Below are 16,043 nucleotides of genomic sequence, written 5' to 3'. Positions count from 1 at the left end.
TGGAAACTGCCTGTTTGTTATTCAGATGTCCCTCAGGAAAGTTTATCACACCTAATGAGGCAGACACCATGTTAGGTGCAGCATTTAGAGGGAAAACAGGGAGAAAGAACTGAACTGGTGATACCACACCAAAGGAGACAGGAGGGATTCACCCCACCAACAAGCACATGAGCTGCTAAACGTCTGGATTTAATTACCAAGCAGATGGTCTCCTGTAGAGAAAAGCAAGTGGGGACGTGAACCATCGTATCCTTGACACTGGAACAAGAAGCCACCAATTGCTGTCCTTGCTGACCTTTATAAGGAAGAGGCAAATGCAGAAGGGCAACAATTGGCACCTCTGAGGAAATGTAAGAGATGACAGCAGTAAGGTTGGGTAGGATTTGTCTCTCAGCAGCATCTTCTCTGCTTTCAGTGACTGCATGTCATGGTACCACCTCAGCACACAAAAGCCCTCGGGGCAGAACTGAGCTGGACAGCAGCGCAAGCCCACCTGCAGGTTCCCTCCCTTCTCCTTCTTGCATAAAAAGGAGGGAAATACTGGAAGGGAACTGTTGCTCCCATGGCTTAGAGGAAACTGGAAGGAGAGAGAGGATGGACATGAATGTTGATTTCTTGTCTGGTGCCACACAAAGGCACTGCCTGTACTACAGCAAACCCGGCAGCATTAGCAGCCAAATTATTTGCTTAATTTTAACTGCTGTCCTTGTTGCATCTTGACTTGCTAATTAGTATTTTAAGTGCTCGTAAAATAGTTTGGATGTATTCCTTCGGCTTTCACACACGTCTCTATTGCTGTTGCTATTCCTTCCTCCTGCCCTGTGCCATCACCTAAGTAACATCCTTTCTGCTTCCAGATGGGTTGAATTCTCTAAAGCAGCAGGAAAACACAACCTTCTTTGCTTATTCATGCACAGAGCGCTCTTATTTGCATGAGAAGAGACTGAGGCTGTGGAGCAGCACTCCCTAAAGGCTGGGGAGAAGGGAATCTGTGCTCACAGGCAGGGAATAATAAGGCACAAATGTGGATAAGCTGAATTTTTTTTTGTTCTGCGGCTATGCTGGGTTTTGATATCCCATTTTCATCATTCAAACTGCTCTGTGCAGCCGATGTGTGGAAATGGTGGGCTGGGAACACCGCTGGCAGTCTCAGCTGGATTGCACCGGGCAACTGCCTCTGCTCCGTATGCAAAGGATGCAGAGGAGGAGGACGTCCTACGTGGCTGGCTCCAAAAAACAGGCACGGATTTCTGAATGAACACAGAGGCTGGTGTATCGTGGTGTGTCAGGCTGCTCAATCTGGTTCAGCAGTAACGCTGGCAGGCGTGGACAAAGGTGCAGCAACGGGGGGACCTGTTGGATCTGGACAATAGCTGAGGAATTTGTTAAATTGCCCCCACAAGCTGATGAACTTTGAATTACCCTGACAGGGAACCTCAAATGCTGCTTTTTTTTTTTTTTTTTGCAAGTAGTATCTGGCAGCTGAACAAAGGACCAAAAAAACCCCCTTATTTAAGAGATTTCCTCTTAGTTTTTGGAATGTTCCTTTTGTAAGTATGAAGGTAGGAACTATTACAAACCATTTTCAGCAGATTTCAAAGCACACAGTCATGTGAGCTGCTATTTATGAATGATGTTTGGGGGGTTCTGCAAATGGAAGAACAAATAGATTTTTGTACGTGCACAACTCTGGATATTTAGCACACAGAGGCACTTCCCAAATGTATTGTGAGAACAAAAAGCCCTTTCCCTGGCTGTTAACAGATGACTTGCAAAGAATAAGTGAGAGATTCGAGCGTGGCTGAGCAGCTGCTGAGAATTCAAATAAATGGTTTCAAACCCTGTTTCTTCCACAAGCTCCACTTTGGAGGATGCAGAAATGAGACACATCACAGGCTACTGCTGTCCATCAAAGCAGTGGTGAGAAGGAAACTTTGTCTCATTTCCACTCTCCCCACTTGCTCTTTGGAAGTCGGTTCTTTAGGCATGATCGTCGCTGAAAGGTTTTTAGTGCTTAGGCTCCAGCTGTGATCTCATGGGCTTTGATGAGCTTTTTCTTTGAGCTGAAAGGAGCTTGTGTGAACCATGAAATGAAGAGGATCACTTGCACCTGTATTTCGTGTGCATTGGGATGTGTCAATTCACAGGATAAAAAACGCACCTTTGGTTTTCCCAGCATTGATTTTCAGCTGTTGCGTATCTTCAGTGAGGCAGAGTCTGGCTTTCCAAATTTCCAAGGCCTTCCAAATGTATCTTCTCTGGTGATACTGCTGTGATGAAGACCACAGGATTTCTTCCAAAGCCAAGTTGGCCCCTAGTTCCTGTGTTGCCAACACCTGCGTCCAAAAAAGCTGAAAACCAAGTCCCCTGTAAGGTGTCCTGTGCATCCTCCATCACCAGAGCTAATAAAATAACCCCCCATTAGGCCATTCAAGGACATAAAAAGAGGTTTTAAATCACGAAAACATTTTGCCTCAATATAAGCAGGGGGTTTTTTTGTAAGCTTGTTTTACTTTTCCTTTTTTGTTCAGGAACTGGGAATCTCTCACATCCTATACAGAAGCTGTTTAGGATATTTCTTTCTTTGTAGGTGGGGTTACTGAGCCCACAAGAATACTTGGCTCAGACTTTACAGCAGGCAAACTGAGGACTCAAATGCTGTTTAAACCAAAACAAAATCAAAGTAAAAATGCACCTCTTGTGAAGGTGTTCCTGCCCAGCTGGTGTAGTGCAGGTGGAGGCCCTCAGTGGTGCTACAAAGCTTTCCCAGGGCTCTTTAGACTCGACCTACCTCTCTGCTGTGTTTGAAACTCGTGGAGAGCAGCTCCTTCGGGCTCACGGTAACATCGGCGCGGTGGAGATGTCTTCCCACTTCTGAGACACTGGCTCCAGCTTGGCTATAGTAGCAATGGCATCCTGCAGGGAGGGTGAATCAGTGGTGACTGCTTTCTCTAACACATAGTTGTGCATCAGTCTATAACATAAAATTAATACCTTCATTGTCAGATGTAAGACATGGTTTAATTTTTCACTGCAGCTCGCTCTGGGGTGTCAGAGTTCCCACTGGAATGACCACTAGAAAAAAAAAAAAAGGACAAGTGGTGGTTGTACTCTACTGCCTTGACATAAAAAGGGAGTGGAATAACTAAAATCCTAAATTTGCACCCTTTCTGTACAGGGTAACAAGATGATTTACTCTACATCAGCTCCTACCTTCACCCATGAATTTCTAGGGCTACAGAAGTTGACTAAATTTGGTCCAAGTTGATGTCCCTTGGGTGGGAATGGTTGTCACAACCTCTGTCCTGCACAGAACAGGACATGTCAGGGGCAGATCCAGAGTGGGTGTTGCTCTTCTTTTTGTGGATGGCTTTGGGGATGTGTCTCTGTTTTGGTTCTCAGACACACTGAATAACCACAAATGAGGTTGTTATGAAAACCCTCAGAAGCGTGAGACAAGGGAAGCAACACTCTAGACTGAAAGGTCAGAGCATCACAGAATCATTTAGCTTGGAAAAGACCTCCAAGATCGACTCCAACTATTAAGCCAGCACTGCCAATGCCACCACTAAACCATGTCCCCAGGTGCTACACCTACACGTCTTCTGTGGAGAAATTTACCTTAACATCCAACCTAAACCTCCCCTGGCAAAACTTAAGGCCATTTGCTCTTGTCCTATTGCTTGTTACCTGGGAGAAAAGAACAACTCCCACCTGGCTCCACCCTCCTTTCAAGTCCTTGCAGAGAGGGAGAAGGTCCCTCCCGAGCCTCCTTTTCTCCAGGTTAAACACCCCCAGCTTCCTCAGCCTCTCCTCATCAGACTTGGGCTCAAGTGGTCAAGTGGTGGTGAAATGGCCCTGGTTTGTCAGGCCAACTTCAGCTTGCCCATGGGTAGAATTAGCTGGGTGATGTTTAGACAAAACCTTTGTCACTGGTTGCATTTGGTTTGTAGTTCTGGAATTCTGTAATTGGGTAAAAGGAGGATTTCTGACCTGAAAACCTGCTGCCTGGTTGGTGTGGACACGCCCCTGTCCATTTTCTGGAAGCAAACCCAGTTTGTCCCATTGCCTCCAGGGAGTCTGTGCCCCCCATGCACAACAGTTCACTTCCACTGCCTACATGTGGTTGTGACTGTAGTCAGACTTCTTCAGGAAGTGTGCACATATTCCATGTGTGATTTTTGAGCTGACAGAGAATGACTGGGACAGACTTCACTAAAACCTGCTCATGAGCTGGACACTAATGCCATCTGTTCTTTGGATCAAAGGACTGATGCATAATAATGAATTAATAGAGACCTAGGGGGACTCAGAAGTCAAGTGTTTGACAGCAGTGGTCTGCTTTGCCTCTTTTTCTGACAGTTTCCTTGTCAGGCCATATTACACAGTCACTTCCAAGTCTGAGGGATGACAAAATGGATTAGCATATCCAAGATAGATGACATGGAAAACAAACATCTTTCATCTGCTAAGTATTCCCTCTCGGAGCCATTCCCATCCTGATGGCTGCAAGGGCCTGTCAGAGGCCACACACTTTCTGCTTCTTCCTTCTGCAAAAGGATCAACATCCAGTGATGGCATCTCGGAGCTGAGGCAGGTACGTGCCAGCGGGAGCTCTGATCCCGGGATTGTCATCGGCGCTGGGTTCCTGCCCGTGACCTTTCAGCCCACAAGCTGTACAGCTGGAGATAAGCAGCTCAGAAGAGCTCTAGGGCTCACACACACCCAACCATGGGGATGTGAATAACTCATAATGCACTACAGTGCATTAACCAGCAAAGGTTGTAGAGGCTGTTGGAATCAGAGGGAGGGTGCTCTGTGGTCTTGAAACAGTCAGATTGCATCCATGCTCCCTCTGAAGTCAGTAGGAGCTGGCTTGTTATACTATTAGGTTTTTATTGTATTTATCTTGGATGAACTCTAAAAACACTGGTTTTAGGTATCCATGCTGAGAGCATCGATACCGACGTGTGAAAACTCCATCTTGGAAAATAGTCACATTAGTACTAACCCTGTGGATTTATTATAAGAGCAGATCCACTCCATGTGTTGGTGGTGTCTCCCAGACCTGCCCTTTTTACATTTTTGGGGGGAAAACCTTTCAAGGCACCGGAGAGTCTGCCAGGCTTAAGGAGGACAATACTGAGTAGACTAAACCGGTTTCTGCTTTTCAACTGGGATTGCATTTCTTCTGTTCCAACAGGTTGAGATTAGCACTTTGGGTGAGCACCTAAGAGGTGTATGTCAAAGGAAGGAGTAACCCGGCAAGTATTCATGTTTACTCCTTGCAAAATATCAGCACAAACTGCAGGGAGTGACTGAGGAAAGGACCAGCACCACCCCATCTGCAGGTGGTTCATCAGGTACAGGTTTCCCCACCCCAGGCTGGTGTATTGACTGGATCAGTCATGCTGGGGCCTCAATTAGTTCACTGCAAAGCAATTTCTGTGAATGAACGCAACTGTAAATGCAGATGAAGACCCAAACCCACCTACAGGGTCAAAAGATGAGGCACCAATTAGGAGACAAGTTTCTCTAAAATGAGATTGACTGTCAGTGGGGGTGCCACCTCTGTGTGAGGTCCCACACCCTGTGCAAATGGAGCTCAGACCCTCACCCCCATAATTCAGTGTAGGTCAGCAAGAGCTCAGCAGCCACAGATCTATTAACAGAATGGTAGCAGGAGGCTGGCATGCATTCAATGCTGGCTGACACAATCTCTCCACTGACTGGCACCACCTCTCATGTTTCTGCTGTGACCTGATGTTTATTTAGAGGCTCGTGAGCCACAACAGGAGAAATTTGCTGCAGGGTGCTTGGGACTTTTGTGACACCCAGCTCTGTACGTCTGATGCAGGTATATTCCCATGTACTGGCATCCCTTGGGGTGGAAATGCAGTGTTTGGGAAAAGGCTGGATTTGACTCTTCTGTCACGGCCTCACGTCCCTCCCCACTGCTGGCGCGGTTATGTCAATACTGTGCTGTAAAGACAAAGTCATGATGTCTAACACTTGCCTGTGAAAATGCTTCTCAATACTGCTATTCACAGCACCTCAGCTGGGATCGAACACCGCAGAAGATGCATTTCACCCACTTGAGCAATCAGGTTTATTCCAGCACCAACAGTAATAGTCATTTTTCTAGACAGAATTGACATTATAAATGAGTTGTTGGTTAATTTGCTGCTTTCTTAACATCATTGATCCTACAGCTACGTTCTTAAGCAGCAATGTCTGAATATAAACTACCCAGCAGTAAAATTATAACTCCATTTGGATGCAGAACACAACCTTCTTATCGCCAGACTTTCAATCCCATCAAGAGTTTCAGGGTTACTCATGCAAAAATAGCTTGTCTGCTTGAGTGAATGTATGAGGGCTGTTCATCAGCACCATACACAGAAGTGTAAGTATTTTACCATCATGAGCTGGGGAGCAGTTTAGGAAAATCTGTCTTTTCAGGGATATACAAACCCATCTCCCAGGGAACTCCCCGTGGAGCTCAGCCCCATCTCCCATCAGCAGTGCTGGCTCAGCTTGGTCAGGCCCTCATCCTGCTCCAGAGATTCCCTGTTTTTGATAAGGCCATCCACCAAATGTACATCTAGTTTAGCAATGTGGGGAGGACATTAAAATAGGGCAAGTTTTAATCCTTGTAGAAGCAGAACCGCCCAGGTGAGCGTGAGGATGCTGGGCCTCACCTCGAGGGGTTTCTGTCTTTAATGGAAAAACTGTGTGGTGGAAGCCTAGTGGGAGGTGTCCCTGCCCATGGCAGGGTGGGTGGAACTGGGTGATCTTTCAGGTCCCTTCCAGCCCAAACCATTCTGTGATTCTAAGATTCCCTCTTTCAAAAGCTCTCCTCCAAAATGCAGGCAGCTGTATTTGATTAGAGCTGCTGCCTTTGCCATCCCGACCTTTCGGAAGTGCGACCTGCTCCCGGGCAGCTGTTGGAGGGAGCTACCCTTGACAAAACTTCCAGGCAAGAAATTAAGGGAAGTGGGTAAAAAGCACAGGAATATCCCCCAGAGGGGGAGCAACCATGCAGAAAACAGGGAACATGAATAGTAAAACCGAATGGTGAGGAACAAACCAGAGCCCATGTTGTGCAGCTTCTGGAGCAGAAAGCAGAGCTATAGCAGAGTGATGGCATATTTTTCCTTGAAGAGTTTGCCTTGGTCTCCAAGGGAGTGCACAAAGACCTCTGCTCACCTTGCTGTGACAAGTTACAAATGGAGGTTAAGAAGAAGATTATTAAACTTGGCCACTCGTGTCCACCAGAGGAATAAAAAACCTTTAAACACAAATTATTTGATGTAAGTAGGACAATCCAACCTTTATTCTTTGCCAGGGGCTTGGTTAAATAAATGCTTTTCTCTGGGTGAGAAAAATGGACTTTTTCAGTAAAATCTGTCTTCTAGACATAACTTTCAGCAGACAAGGCACTGAGGGCCATAGTGAAACATCCTCAGACACTCAGGAATAATTTTTTTTTCCTTATTAAATCTCCTTTTGATATAAACAGCCCCCTCTCTCACCTACACTTGTGTGTTTTTATGCACACCCACACACAGATAGATATAGATATATATATATATATATAAATACAGAACTATTTATTCCTGAAACTTAAAGTAGCTTTTAAATCACGTGATGAGATGTAGATGCTCATCTCACAGGCTCCTACCCATGGCTGAAATGTCAGACCTGCTCCCACCAGCCTGGATGCGAATACTCAACCACACCTGGCTTGGAGCTGGGGCTGGACCCATCAGATGGCAAGCAAGGGATGTAGAGATCTTGATTCTATGCATTTCCAAGTCACTTTATCTAAGTCATGTTTCCTTGGGAGCTGAGAAGTGGGGGAATAAGATTTCCACTCCGAAGGTACGTGCCCAGAGCACCAGGCCTTTAATTATGCAAAGGACTGGAGCCAGCTTCCTCCTGCCTTTTCAGATAAGTGGTTTCACCAAGAGATTACAGCGAGCAGAATTTGGCACCTGGCTCTGTTGGCACCAAGGGGCTTTTGTTCTTTGCCCACACAGACTCCTGGCTTGGAAATTCGTGCTTATCCGAGGATCCACCCGAGTGGATCCAGCTGTCATGTCAGCAGATTAGTGCCCACAAAAGACCAGCAGCCCTGGGCAGACATTTAGCATGTCCCAAAGCCTGTGAGCTGAATCTACAGATGCTCATTTGTCCTCTTCATCCCATGTGGGAAAAGCTGGCTCCAGCCCCATCCTCTCCCATCCCTCTGGCTCTGGGAGCTGGAAAAGCACTGAGTAACCCCTCCTCCTGCCGAGCTGGGTGTGCTGGAGGCTGTTTTACCCAAGCACAAACTGGTTATGTGTGTGTGAGTGATACCTGCACCGGGATGAATTGCAGACACCATCAGAAATTCAGTGATCTCACTAATACCAGCTCAGTAGCCTTGGAATAACTTTCACTGTCTGATAATTCGACACAAACCCACCCTTGTTTTAAGGAGGATTCCTCCTTTGCAATCTTGTAGTGGCTGGGCAGGGCAGCTGGTCACCAAGGCAAGGGAACTTTACCCAGGGAGAAGCAGGACAGGGTGGCCTCCAGACTGGGGTAGTTCCTGCTATCAAACAGTTTCATATCCAGAAATTAGCTGAAATCAGATCTATAAAAGTGTCTTTTAAGTTCCTATGGATACAGTGAATTGCTGCACTCACAGAAAATACACAGAATACGTCTTGGGAAGCTTTGGGAGAGGTGAACCTTGGTAGTAGAAACTTGGGTGGAGGCTTTGGAAATTGCCTCAGTGTTGGGTGAATACTTCTAATGGAAGTGAATGCTAAAGCTAATACAGACTTCAAGGGGAGAAGTTACCCCAAGGGTAAATCTTGGAGATAACTGGGATACTTTCTCTACATTTCAATGTTTACATGGAGGAAAGGCTTCATAGCTGTGTATTTACTGTGACTGTACTGAAGGGAGAGTGACATCTGAAGAAACATATGCAGGCTTTCTTCTCCAAAGAGAAAATTGGATCAAGACAAAAATGACCTAAATAAACATTGGAAGATCATAGGAGACTATTCCTTAGAGGCAGAGAGAAGGAATATATACATGCAGATAAGGATTGTGTGCGAAACTTGAGTATTGTTCTTTGGGGAATTTCAGTGCATCAAAGGAGCCTGATATCAGCCCTGGAATAACATCAGAAGAATCGTGTGAGGAGAAGTAGAGGGGCTGAAAGAAATTTTTCTGGGCATAGGAAGATACGATGGACTCTCCAGTGTTAAATACTGAAGCGGTTTCTGGCTTTTCCATTTTTCTCACAGGGCTTGAGAGGGCTTCTCTCAGCTCAGATGCTTGTGATGATGGAGAGATGGATGAGTAGAGTTTGTGTTGGGGCCAGGAAATGACAGTAACTTATTTGGTCAGTTTATATAATAAATATTATCATTTATGGGCTCAGTTTTCTATTACAGGGTATGCTTGTATCTGCTCTGTCCCCATATTGGAGCAGTTTATCAGCCCACTGTGACAAAAACCCACAGGATAATTTAGAAAGAAAAAATGCATCAAAGCAAATATGATGAAATTCAGGAATACTTCAGCAGTATGTATGCTATGGAGCACTGACCTCAGCATACAATTGAAAAGGCTATCATAACAAATCAGTTTTAGAACAGAATTTATTGCTAAGAACAAAGAAAAATCCCGGACAGAATTTGTTTGCTCCTGCCCACCTCCCTTTTTCGCTGCAGGTAAACCAGGCTGCAAGAGGGAATGTGCAGCTTCTGAAATTATTGTAAGCCTTCAATGAGCAAACTGCTGGGCCTCATGAGCACCTTCCTGTGTGAAAACAGTGTAAAAACTAAACACAGCTCCAAGACAGTGCTGTGTTAAATGCATCACCCTCAGAGGCACCGGTGTGCTGTCTGTGTGAATGAATTGATGCTGCCAGTTACAGAGAGCGAATGAGCTTTTAAAAATAGACCTGTGGGCTTGAATCCAGCTCGGTGGCTTCTCCCCTTCGGCTTGGCTGGGTTCTAATGGGCATCAGGGGGTGGCTTGTCATTGTGTGCTGTCCCCATCAGTCCAAGAGGGCTTGGAGTAATCACTGAGCGGGATTTTCAGCTTCAGGTTGCTCCAGTTCTTGTGCCAGAGCGTGACAGCACCACTGTTTTCACCTGCTTTGGGTGAGTTTCTCAGTCATGGGGCTATTTATATACTGTCTATCATGCTAATTATATGCTATATTTATACAGATATATATTTTTACATTTATATAGTTATACATCTATCTCCATGCAACCCCATGTGGGCAGAAGGAAACGGCTGCAATGAAGCAGGACCCAGTCTCCAGCCCTGACCCGTGCAGGTGTCAGAGTAGGGATGGCAGCGGGGAGGATGCCAAGGAGGAGGAAAACCTTTCCAGGTGCTGTAGGGGAAGGGGGAATAGGTGTGGGATGTGCTACAGGAAAGGGGAACGGGCTGTGCATCAGCATCCCACTGGCAGAGCTGTGGGCACAGGCTGGACCAGCACCAGCTGTGGCACTGGCACAGGTGAATTATCCATGTGCACGGCAAACAGAGAGCTCCTGCCTCCCAGTGCTCACATGGATCACAGGCGGCTCGGCTTCTTTCCTGGGAAATGGCATTTACAAAAATAGAAAGCTGGAAATGCCACCAAACAGCAGCTAAATATAGCCTGAGCCAGAGACGAGTTGCAGCGCTCGCTCCAAAACCAAAGGTGGGGAAAGGGGACACCCGGCTCCCACGTGGGATGGAGGGAGAGGTGCTGGAGCTGCTGGCCACGGCAGAGGCTTTGCTCTGGGGCCACTACCTGTGAGCAGGAGCTGCACAGGCAGGGGAGTTGCCCAGAGATGATACTCTAGCTGATTGTGAAAAAAATGAACTACAAAATGTCCCAACTTTCCGTTAAAATCATGTTTTCTTCCCTAATGCTTGCACAATGTGATTAGGAGCACTGGGAATTTTTTCCCCAAAACGGATGACAGTAGGAAAATAAGCAACTTTTGCTGAGTCAGACTTGGTGGGTTTTTTTTCCTCCCAGCCCCAATGTGAGGGTTTCTCTGGCTCACACAGTAAATGCTGGTTCATACTGGCTGCTGGGAGCACACCAAGATTTGCCAGGGCCAGGACACTGCCACAGCCAGCTCTGCTGACCAGGAAAACAGGATATATGCATGGAACCAGAGAAACATAGAAGGGCAGAATGCCCTGGGTTGGCAGGGAGCCACAAGGACCATCCAGTCCCACTCCTGGCCCTGCACAGACACCCCAACAATCCCCCCCTGTCCCTCAGAGCAGTGTCCAAACCCTCCTGGAGCTCTGGCAGCCTTGGGGCTGTGCCCACTGCCCTGGGGAGCCTGGTCAGTGCCCGACCACCTTCTGGGGGAGGAACCTTTCCCTGAGATCCATCCTGACCCTGCCCTGGCACAGCTCCAGCTGTTCCCTGGGTGCTGTCCCTGCTCACAGAGGGCAGAGATCGGTGCTGCCCCTCCTCTGGTCCTCATGAGGAAGCTGTAGAATGCATAATTGAGCTGCTCTTCTATAGGGCTGCTGATTTTGCCATCCTTGGAGATGCTCAGCATTCCCCCCCCCAAAATAAAACCAACTTGGTTACAGCTGTATGTTTGCCAAATGCTGATTTGGGGGCTAATTCCCCAAAGGCACCAAAGCAGAGGAGGATGGATGTAGTGTGACCCTTCCAAAGGTGCTGGTGGTGGAGCTGGGCCTGGGGCTCAGCACGTGAGATCAGTGGTTCTCTTTTTTATTTTTTAATAGCCAAGTCTCCTCAGCAAACTTGGTCTGGATCCAGCAGGGAGGTAAGCAAATAACAGATCGCAACGCAGAGGAAATTGCAAATTTATTTTGGGAAGGGGAAAAAACAACAGAGATTTAGAAAATGAACTTCAGCACCAACAGTAACAATAAACCAAGACGATTCATCACAGGCAGCGAGGACAAAAACTGAGCTAAAAGTGAGATTGTTTGGTAAATGGAAAGGCTGAGGCATCCTGATGAGGGCCCAAGTGTGTGAAGTTATCTAAAAATAAACAAACAAATAAACCCCCAAAGCTCTGAAGATTTCAGCACCATCTGGAGACTCTGGGCAAAGAAGAACAGCTTGCTGCTGTAGGAGGCATTAAAGAGGAGGGTTTATGTATACACAGGTAGATTTATGGAGAGGTGTATCAAAGCAAAGCACATCACCAACAGAGGGGAGTCCAAGGCTCAGAAGTCGAATCCAGTCGGCAATGGCTGAAGTTACAGTGGAATATGTCCCTGTTCATGGCATGGGGTTGGACTGGGTGACCTTTAAAGGTTCCTCCCAACCCAAACCCTTCTGTGATTCTAAAACTGCACACCAATCCTGGAGCAGCCACTGCCTGGGAAGGGTACAGTAAATCCAACAGAAAACCACCCGAGCTGCAAAGGTGTTGAAAAACCCATTAAGATTTGAATATATTGGCAGAAAAACAATTCTATGAAGAAAAAAAAAAACAAGATGTTTTTGCCAGTTTGCTGGGCTGAGGTGCCAAGTGTTGAGAGAGGCAACACTCAGCCAGAGCCCAACTCTCCAGAAACACCAAGTGTGGGGAGCTGTGCCAAGCCCCAACCAGGGGACTGTGACTTGTAGCTATCTTAACATTGCTTAATCCACAGGGTTATCCCTGAGATGAAGTTTAAAAAAAAAACAAAAAAAATCCAAAAAACCCCAACCAAACAAAAACAAAACAAACAAACAAACAAAACCAAAAACCAAACCAAAACAAACCAAAACAAAAAAAAACCAAAACAAAACAAAAAACCCAAAGCCAACTAATTAGGAGGTGCAGGGCTTTATTGCTGTGATGAGTTATTTCAAGGTGGACTTGCTGCATACCAAAGTGGTGGGAGCACACACAAGCCCTGAACAAGTCCCTTCTCCTCTTTATATCCCAATTCAACTCCATGAAATGAAGTTTACTTCAAGGTGTGAAGACTTTTTGGTTTAGCTATTGCTTCCACAGCAGGTTGAACCAGTGAAGTGAAGTTGAATTGCTAGGCACAAGCAATTAAATTAAATTAAAAAGTTAAGCACCCATTATCTGAAACTCAGCACTGGAAATTAATAGACACTTACGGCCTTAATCTCTGTTCTTCAGATCTCTGGCTGCAAAAGGAAGTAGCATCACCCCTGACTAATTTCCTCATCTAATTATATAGGATTACAATGCTCACAGCTCACTAATATTTGTGCTTTGTTTTGATATTCTGGTGAAACACCCCAAAGGCAGGACTTCTGTATTCAGGGCCACATCCAGACACCCTTTGATTAATAACTTATAAAGTAACATGCTGATGAGAAGGATAAGAAGGACTTTTGAGCAGCTCCACATTTACTGAATGGAAAAATAAGTACTGAAACCTATAAATAAAGACTTAAAACTTATCCACAAGAAGATCAAGCTCAGGGTGACAAGAAGATCAGGTTCAGGATGCACAAGCAGCCTAAATTCTGGGATCTCCTAGTGCCAGGCTTTGCAACCCTAAAACTTCCTATGACAGACCCAAATTCCCTCCTGTTCTTGGATGTGCCAACAAAATTCACCTCCCTGAAGTATCCTAGAAATAAATACCCTGGACAGCACAACACAAACACCCTACCTCCATCCCAGCTCTCCCTTTTATCAAGCCACTAGAACAAAATGATTTAACCAAATGATAAATGTTGGAAAGGAAAGTCCCTGCAGGCTCACAGCAATGGCAAGAAAACTGCTCAGCTAATTATTATCTTCCTTTCCTCACATGGGCTCCAGCAATTAAAGATGCTGCTGGGGAACAAGCTAGATGGGAATTAGTCTGACTTGGGTAAATTACCACCCAGAGGTTTTTGGGTTTTTTCAGCTGCTATGTAAACTCCCTCTGCTCTGCTAAAACTCTTTTAACTGAATGCATTACTTTGACAACACATTGTAATAGCCGGGTTTAAAAAAATACTCTTCAAAACCGTTTCTTGCTAGCTCTGATCCTAGCCTGATGGTCTTGGAACCAAATTCCTGGATGTAACACAACCTCCACGCTGTGGGAGGCAGCCTGCACGTGGGAACTGTTTCCTCTCACTCCCACCATGGAGAAGAGGGTCTGTGTGTGTGTGGAGTCCTCCGAGGAGCTGCCTCATCCTCCGAGGGCCGGAGGGACCAGCTGAGCGCTGCCTGACCTGATATTCCTCACTGTGGACTTCCATTTCCAGGGGAATCGGGGTTGATCATGTGGGGAAGAAGCCTTTGAGCGTGTGCAGATGCCTATTTAAGGACCCATTTGTGCTTTCTGACCCCCAGTCCTTCACTCTCTGTTCTAGGAGGGACTCACCGTTCCCACTCTGGCTGATGGAACCTGAATGCCCAGCACTGCAGGCTGCCAGGTGCCCAGTGCTGGTACCTGCTGGGATACGTGTCTCTACTGGGAATATTTCGCCTGAGAAGTCCTAGAAATTGCATTTGTCTTCTCACAGTCTTGTCATTTGGAGACACTTTGCTGAGAGTGACCAAACGTACTGAGTTTGCCTGGCCAGGTTTTGGTGCAGAGGTGCTACAGAGGTGGCTTCTGTGAGAAGCTGCTAAAAGCTTCCCCCATTTGGTTTCCATTCATCCTAATCTGGAAACCAAAGTTTACAGCCCAGAATTTCCATATTTTTCTGTATTTTTTTCTGCCTTGACACTTCATTGACTTTGTGCTTGTGTTTAGTCCAACACCATCATTTAAAACACTTGAACCACACCAGACCTGAGATCAACCCTTGAATAAGTCCATGAGCAACCTCCTTCCACCCTGACACTTCTCTTGATATCTACAACTCACAATTTCTTCCCTAAACACTTTCTCACCATCACACTATCTCATCTCCAAATCCATTTTGCTGGTAATTGTGATCACTCTGTTTTGGTAATTTTGTTTTAGCAATAGCTCAGCAAGGGCATCAGCTCAGCCCATCCCTTCTCAACACAGGGATGGTTATAAATTCCTGACTAGTAGCAACCTGCTTCTCAGGAAAATAATCAATATATTTTAAATGCTGGAGTTCAAGTGATTTAATACTTTCCTTCTACTTTCAATTTTGTTTTTTCAGTGAATTAAATTTTTCTGGGAGGATGACCAATTCCTCTTTAGCTCTACAATTTCCTGAAGAATGCAACATATTTTTAGGCACAGCAAGTAATTTTTGTCTCTCTTGGCCACTTATTTTGCACAATACTGTATTACTTATGCCATCTTTATGTTCTTTTATAGTGAATATGATCTTTTATGGTGAATATGATCTTTTATGGCTGGTTTCAAGCTGCAGTTTTCCCTCTGGATATTTATTCTAGGCTTTCAAAAGGTACATGTATGAATCCAGGAGGGAGACTGCAAGGTTCTGGGCAGGAGGTATGTGGGCAGCCTGGATTTCCACTGTGCTGGGCTCAACTCCTGTTACAGAGGATGTAATTTTATATCATATGAGAGGGAATTAAAAGGTAAAGGGGTCTTGAGAAACCTATTGGCTGTTTAATTAGAGGCTACCACAGTGTCTAACACATGCAGACAGCAGAGGGGAAGCACTGGACAGCCAAAAGACTCTTCTGTGGTGTTTTGCTGTAACTGCCCTTGCTTCACACCCTGCCCGAGGCTCCGGGCTGGAAAAATCAGCTGCAGAGGATCCAGACGGTCAGGAGGGATTTAAACACCCCAAAGTCCTGTTTTTCTGCTAATAGATGGACAAGTGGACAACAATCAGTGTTCTGAACCCTCTACTATTCAGCCTAATTAAGTCATGTAATGCCATTAATAAGCAGGGAGGTTTAGCTGAGCCCCCCTGGAATGCCAAAATCATGTTCTTTTTCACTCCATTGTTTAAAAGTCCATTGTGATGGAAAATCTCACCCACCAACTTTATGGTGATACCATAAAATGGTCCTATCAGAGCAGTGTGTTGAGGAGATGCTCACCTGTCACAAAGGAGGGGACACCTGAGTACACAGTGTCTGGGCTGGCTGGGAGCATGGGGAGGGCAGGGGACTTCA

The sequence above is a fragment of the Neopelma chrysocephalum genome, unplaced genomic scaffold (genome assembly GCF_003984885.1).
Source record: "Neopelma chrysocephalum unplaced genomic scaffold, ASM398488v2 Primary Assembly neopelma1_281, whole genome shotgun sequence".
Lineage (NCBI taxonomy): Eukaryota > Metazoa > Chordata > Aves > Passeriformes > Pipridae > Neopelma > Neopelma chrysocephalum.
This window is presented reverse-complemented; position numbering follows the sequence as displayed.